This window comes from Corvus brachyrhynchos, unplaced genomic scaffold, assembly GCF_000691975.1.
Source record: "Corvus brachyrhynchos isolate BGI_N302 unplaced genomic scaffold, ASM69197v1 scaffold220, whole genome shotgun sequence".
Taxonomy (NCBI): Eukaryota; Metazoa; Chordata; class Aves; order Passeriformes; family Corvidae; genus Corvus; species Corvus brachyrhynchos.
Genome location: NW_008236209.1, coordinates 1892122 through 1899169, shown reverse-complemented (window position 1 = coordinate 1899169; position 7048 = coordinate 1892122).

Genomic DNA, 7048 nt, shown 5'->3' with positions numbered 1-7048 from the left:
CTCCCGCAGCCCGGGGAGCGGCCGGCTCCGTCTGAACCATCCAGAACGCTGCTGGTCGTGATGCGAGCCACGTGCTGCCCAATGCAACTTCTTCTCAATGAATGGGAACATAAGTGTAAAAGCTGGGTGGTTTCTAGGTTATTTCTGAAAGATTTGACACAGGTTTGAATATAAATCCTCTTTAGGAATGCAGTTTGTTTGTTAGAGCTGTGCTCTTTGATTTTTGTAGTGACAGACGTGATAAGCTGAAATACAGGTAGCGTTCAAAGCGACATCACTGGGTTGTATCCCACTTCATAAATACTGTAGTAGTAAAACTAGCTAATATGACAGTGTTTACCTTCGACTGTTTACATCTGTTACTTACACGTGGCCTAATGTTGAATCCACCCTTTTTAGCTCAGCTTTTATCTGTATTTCCAAGTGCAACAGTGTAGCAGGCATTTAAAACTTCCGGAGTCTTCTCCTTGCAGAGTACTAGTTACAAACTCTATTGAATCTGTTGCAGGGGTTTTCCCAGATACTGGTAAAACTAAGTCAGTATTGAAGTTCTCCTGTCTTGTGTTCCTTTCAGCGACTAGAGAGCTTTTGAATGATCAGACTGACAACTGCAGGTTGGGGTTTTGTTGGTTTTTTGGGTTTTTTTTTCTTGATATATATATTTTTTAATCACTGGTAACAAAGTTAGAACTTATATGGGGAAGTTGGTAAATATATAACAATGAGGCACAGAAAAGTTACTGAAAGTTATATTTGTTTCAGAGGATGACAGTCAGAACCCTGTATGACTGGAAGTGCACTTGTATTAAAAGTGACAATGTGTATCTTGGCAAAAGATAAGCAAATAAGGTGTCTTGTTTTGTTTCATGGTGTTATTGGAAACAAACTCGTGTTTCCTTGCATAGGATGAACTTCATATAAACAACAAGTTTGGGTGTGTTTATACTGCCTTTACTATTTCCTGCTAAAGTAGTTAAGAAGGCTGCCTGAAGATTCCTGCAGAGAACTGATTCAAAAATCACTCAGGGAAGTGCTTTTATTGGAAGCTGTGAACATGAATTTGAATCTTGCTCTAGCAGGAGAGAAATCTCTGTTCTGATAGAAACACATAATTTGAAAATCAAAGTGAAATGAGCTCAAAATTGGATTGAACAGGATGGCTATTTCCATTGCATGGTCTATTCAGTCATTCTAGAATCACTAGAATAAATTTTTATTGTCACATTTAGGGAAGAAAAAGAAAATAATGTTAATATTTGACTTCATTTGCAGCAATATGCTTTTGTTTCTTGAGGGGGTGGATGATTACAGTCCAGCAGCACCATGGATCAGAGCAGGGATATGGTGCTCAAATCAGAGCCTTCTGAAAGATTGTTTTGCCCTGTGATAAGTGACTGGCCTTTGGTGATAAAATTGAGTGAGTGGGTTGAATGGGAAAGCAGATTTTTCTCACTGTGGACATGATGTACATGAATGGTGTATAAACCTGACATGAACAGAGATTTACTGCTGGGTGAGAAAAAGAGATGGGATTCAGGTGTGCTTTAAATTGAGTTGGTGTGAATAGGCAGCCAGATATATCAATTATTACCATGGGTGTGTCAGGGAAGAACAAGCCTGTAATCAGGGAAAGGCTTTATCCATTTTATAGGAGAGTAATCCTACTAAACTTTGCTGGCTTTAATTTTGAATGAGGAGTTAGTTCTGCTGAGGCTGGCAATGTCTTTAGGCACTGGGAGAGCAGTCTTGCGCCTCATCCCTGTTCTCTTCATTGTGCAAGTGAGATGGAGGTGTATTTGGGACTGGTGGCAAAGAAGCCACACTGTGCCAGTGCTGAGTTGTTGCTGAGTTCATAAGACAAAGTTCCTCACAGTTGGGTGTGGAGATTTTCTTAGTTCATCTTCACAACTTATAATTCATCAAGTTTCAGTGGAGTTACAGAGATGAATCAACCTGTGCTCTGTCATGTGTTGGGTATAATTCAAGGAGCTCCAAGTGTGCTGACAGGAGTGTGTCTCTTCCCCAGAACTTATTTCACACATCCAGGGGAGTGCTGAGCAAGGGCTTGGTGGGAGAGGGTGTGCAGCTACGCAGAGAGGAGAAAGTATTTTTGGTTCCTGGCACAGGAGCTGAAATTAGGCAAATCCTTGGGAAGAAGTCCAGAGGAATGATTTTTATATGATAAAAATGGCTCTGGGTGACAGAGGGCTAGGAACTGAAGTCATTATCCTGAGGGAAGGGAAACTAGAATAGAAAGGTGGAAGGTTTTTATTTCCCTGTTCTCTTCATCTGAAACTAAAAGGTGTGCAGTGGTGCTTGGCCTGCAGAAGTGCAGTGGTTTGTTTGGCTGGGATTTTTTAAGGGCTGGAGCCTGATCAATGGCACTTCTCCCTGATTGACAGGAAGTAGGACTGGGCTATGGAGAGAGAATCCATGCTGGGAAAGAAAGCAACGCTTTAAAGTAGTCTCTGTAAGACAATTGATGAATATGTGCACACATGAGTAATTAAAGGTGAGCTGTATCAGAGCTACTAATTCAGTTATTTTCTGCTTTAGGTAGTTGGGAGAGGTGTTCAGGTTTCATGCAATTTGTTGAATGTGACAGAAGCGCACAATGAGAATTCAGTTCCGGTTTTTATACTAGTAATGTGTAAACTGGAGTATTTTACTAAAGTTTAATGTCTGTGTTATGAGCACTTGGACTCATAACTGCTGCTGAGGGAGCTCTGGGTTGGTGTTTTTGGGGGGTTTTTCCTCATTTTTTGCTGCTCAAGGACTAGAGATTGGAATAAGTGCCTGGTATTTTTGTCGTCATTTTTGTTTACAGTCAAATGGGCAGAAAAAAATCCAAATTGTTTTGGCAAACAGTCATCTGATCTCACGTCAGCCCCGAGAATAGGCTGGCATGAGGTGGCAGAGAGCAGTTCCATGGGTTTGGCAACATGCTTGTTTTGCTTGTTTTAAAGCATGCCTGTTCTGCTAGGGCAAACAGACTAAATTAAGGTTGTCAGGGAGATTGCTGGGATTCCTCTGTTGGCTAATGCTTAGCTTAGATGTTGTTTGCTCTCCTCGATGCTTCAGTGTCACTTGGGAAACAGATAATTCTGTCGGGTACCTAGGAAATGGGAAGTGCTTGAGAGTGTCAGGTCTGGTTTGACAGAGCTGGTGAAGCTCACCAAGGGCCTGGCAAATTGAGCATCTTTTTGGCTGAGAAGTTGAAGTCGGACTTTTTACAGAAGTTCATGGCTGAAGAAGGGGAGACAGAGGTCATAAAAAGGAGCAGGAGAGGTTGCTGGAGAGGAGACCATAAAGGGAAAATAATTTGAAGGATGATTAAGTGTTTGTTGGTCAGAGACACTGAAATCACTGTTCTTGGAGGTTTTCAAGTTCTGAAACCTGGACAGAGTCTTTGGCATGCTGATATGAATTTGGTGGGTGACCCTGCTTTTTAGGCAAGAGTTTAGACTGCACTGAGAAAAGAATGAGATCCTTTCAAACACCTGTGAGTCAGCACTTGGAAAGACGTGCTGTAGCAGGATTTGGGGTGCTCTGGGAATGTCGGAGCACTGTCTAACTAGAAATCAACGTGGCCAGTGTTTTTTGGTGGTGTTTTTAATTCTAGTTACTAATATCCCTTGTCAGTGTAGGATTAGCAGAAGCACATGGGGTGGCCAGTGCCATGCTAACACATGCTGCTTTGCCCCCGGGTTCCCTCCAGGTGTGCGTGGAAGCTGTTCAGTTGGGAATATTCCACTTGCTGCAAACCACATTTCTGAAAGGGGCTGCATTCTGAGTGTGATGTGGCCTTTAAAGGCAGATTAGGAGGAAGATATTGTGTAGCTTGAAAAACAAATCGTTAGGGAAAAGAGAGCTCCCTTAATTGGAGAGCAAGTGGATTTGGTGACTCACCCAACAAGGAGCATCTCATATTTTGTTTTAAAAGCAGAAGTTGTTTGTGCTTAACACTGAAGTCTTTTAAACCTCGTGAGCTTTGGGATGAATCAAAAGCTAGCAACTCAACATTCTGACTAATGTGCCATAACCTAGCCTCAAACAGTGGGATAAAAGCTTTTATGAAGTAGCTTTAAACCAGGAGTAAGCCGAGTGTGCTGGGGAAGAGGTTTCCCAGCTGTGTTGCACCACCTGTATTAGTGCAGGAGTTGAGTGATTTAAATTGTGGTTCTCTATCCCTGTCAGACTGTGTGCTGCAGGACCCACCAAAAAAAAAGCTGTGTGCTTTTTGCGTAACTCCTTTAGATATCTGTGTACTGCATACATGAGCTATGAGTTAGGTTGAGCAGAGATTTTTGGCAATCAAATCAAATGTATTACATTTGAGATCATGGTGTGTCTGAGTGAAATCTGTGCATGCCCGCCGACAGTTTTTGTTTCAAGTGTATGCTTGAGGAAAAAGTGCCCCAAAATGTTTGTGTTGTAAAAGAGTCTTGGTCTTATTAGATCAGAGTCATGATATTCCAGCAAGTGAAGTTATCACGGTGCAACCATTACTGAAGAATAAAATGAATGTTTTACTAAGCTTCTGTTGCTTAGAGTTATTCTGGTTGGGCACTGCTGCTGACATGGAGGGTAGGGTGTGCTTGGTGCTGATGTTTAGGTAGATGCTTTAGCTTTTAATGTGAATTGCTATTGACACTGTGTGAGTGAGGTGATAGAGACAGTGATAAGCCTATCTGTCTGTGGTAATTAAACTTCCTGAACTACTCCTTGTAAGACAAAACTGTAGAGCACTTCTGTACACTACAGGAAGCTTTGCAAACAAAGCAGATTCCACCCAGGCGAAGTGAAAGGCAGCTGTGAGAGCTGACGGTGTGCACAGCAAGTGGAAGTGGTGCTTCCTGAGACTTGAGGCAGCGTGGTGCTGAATATCCAAGTGTTCAAGCATGAACTTTGGTTCTTGTGTCACAAGTAGCCTGTAGAGCTTGCCAGTGACACTTGGGATTGCTGGTGACCTGGGAGAAGGAAAAGATAGGCCTAGAAACTTGGAGTGGGTTACAAGATGAGTTCATATTTTCTGCATCACTTGCAGTTCTCTAGAGGTAAACTATAAAGCAATAATGGCCAATAACATGCCTCTGATTCTTTTCATCCTTGTCCAGATTCAGAGTAAGACAGGCAATGGCAGTTGCTGCTGAAGCAACTGGCAGTTTCGGTTTGTTCTTCATCAGTTTGCTTGTTCAACCTTAAAACCACAAGAAGTTAGGAAATTACTAAAATGAATGGTTTTATGCAGTTGCTTACAAGTTGTATATCATCATTCTTTACATTCAGTATTTTTAAAAAAAAATAGTTTAGTGACTCTGTTTAGGAGGAAATAAGGGGTTTTTTTCTTAAACTTGGCTATGGTGGAAGAGAAGTTTTGAGAAGTTAACAGTTGAAAAATGTTCTTTAGTATTCGTGTAGCAATTGATAAAGTTGCAGGTAGACAAAGCTACCTTGGCTTGCACTTGCATATTGTTTTTGTATCAAACTGATTCTCAAATCTTGTGAATGAAGTGGCTTTCTGCTACAGCACTGTGGGGTGAGTGCCTCTAGGATTCCCACTTTGAAGTGTAACTTCCTAACAAGTAGATAAGTGGGATGTTGTGTGACAAAAGTAGCACTAGCACAGTCTGCAAAGCAAATATACCTGGTAACAAATAATTGTATGGGAGAAAGGTGGGACAGTTAAAGAATTGGCTTTTTTAGGGAGCCGTAGAGGCTTCAGCACTCTCCATACTCCCCTTGGTGCTCTGCTGAGTTTTGTGTCACAGTGGGACAAACAAGACCATGAAAATGAACCTGTCAGAACCACTCCTTTAGTATTTGCTCTTTTCTGATTATTTGCTGAAACTAATAAGACACATTATAACTCCTCCTTTTGTATGAATTTGTCTAAAGTTCATCCACCAGTTCCATGAAGTTGTCTGCTGTTCAGCCCTCTTCTCCCGACAGCTCTTTAGTTGGATGTGGTGTGATAGCAGCACAGATCTGAGAAGGATCTGCTGTGGCAATGAAAGGATATTGTAATGTACATCCTGAGCTAAATCATGGACTCGTCTGATTTATAAAAATGGAGAAATACCTTGGAAGTTCAATTCTGGAACAAGCCCACACATAGGGAATTTTATGGTTTGATACAGCTCCTGAAGATTTTTGGTTCACCTGGGTGTGGTAATATTTGGCCTGAAGGTGTAGTGCATAGTCTGTCACCACACCTTCTGTGTTACATCAGACAGAAATGTTCTGAAGAGTTTCTAATGGATACAGGCTCCTCCTGTGTAAACAGGAAACTGTCTCTCAGGAGAGTGAGAGAAGGGGAATGTCAGGGTGGTGCTTGTGGCAGGCAGCTTTCTTGTAAGGTTCCCTTCCTTTGAGTGATCCTCAGAGAAATCATTGGAGATGAAGTGGTATTGGAGAAAGTAATGAGTATGGTGAATGTCTGATGTGTCTGCTGCCTGCAAGTGTTCTTTGCATAGTGTTACTAAAAAATATTTTTGATTTATAACAGTTTAAACTTGTTTCAGAGGTGGATAATGTAGGTGTAAAAGTGATTGATTAAAAAAAGTCATCGGAAAAAGTCCTGCCATGTATTCGGTAGTGATTTCTCTGTGTGTGTAAAGATATATATATTAACACACTTAATGCTGTCCTACTTACAGTGAAAATATGAACTTTTCTTTTTATAACAAGACCCCATTAACATATTTAGTTTGTCCCTTTGAGTGAGAATAAATACAGGAGAACTTGCTTGAGGATTGTGGAGCTTTGAGCATGCTACCTTGTAGTTTAGAACAAGTTTCTAAATAAAAATTTTGAGATATTTGGGGAATAATGCTATAGAATCCCAACCCCTGGCTCTGCAGCCAGGAGAGCAGCAGCTGTAATTTTAGGTTCCAAAGGCCAAGAGAATTGCAGGACTGCTGGGTGCAGGTTGGTTTGAGGGGCACAGGCCTGGTGGTTCTTTGCTCAGGGATTAGCTGGTCAAACATTAATAACTTTGTCCTGGCTGGAGTCACATAAACAAAACTGCACCATGCTGCGTGTGTAG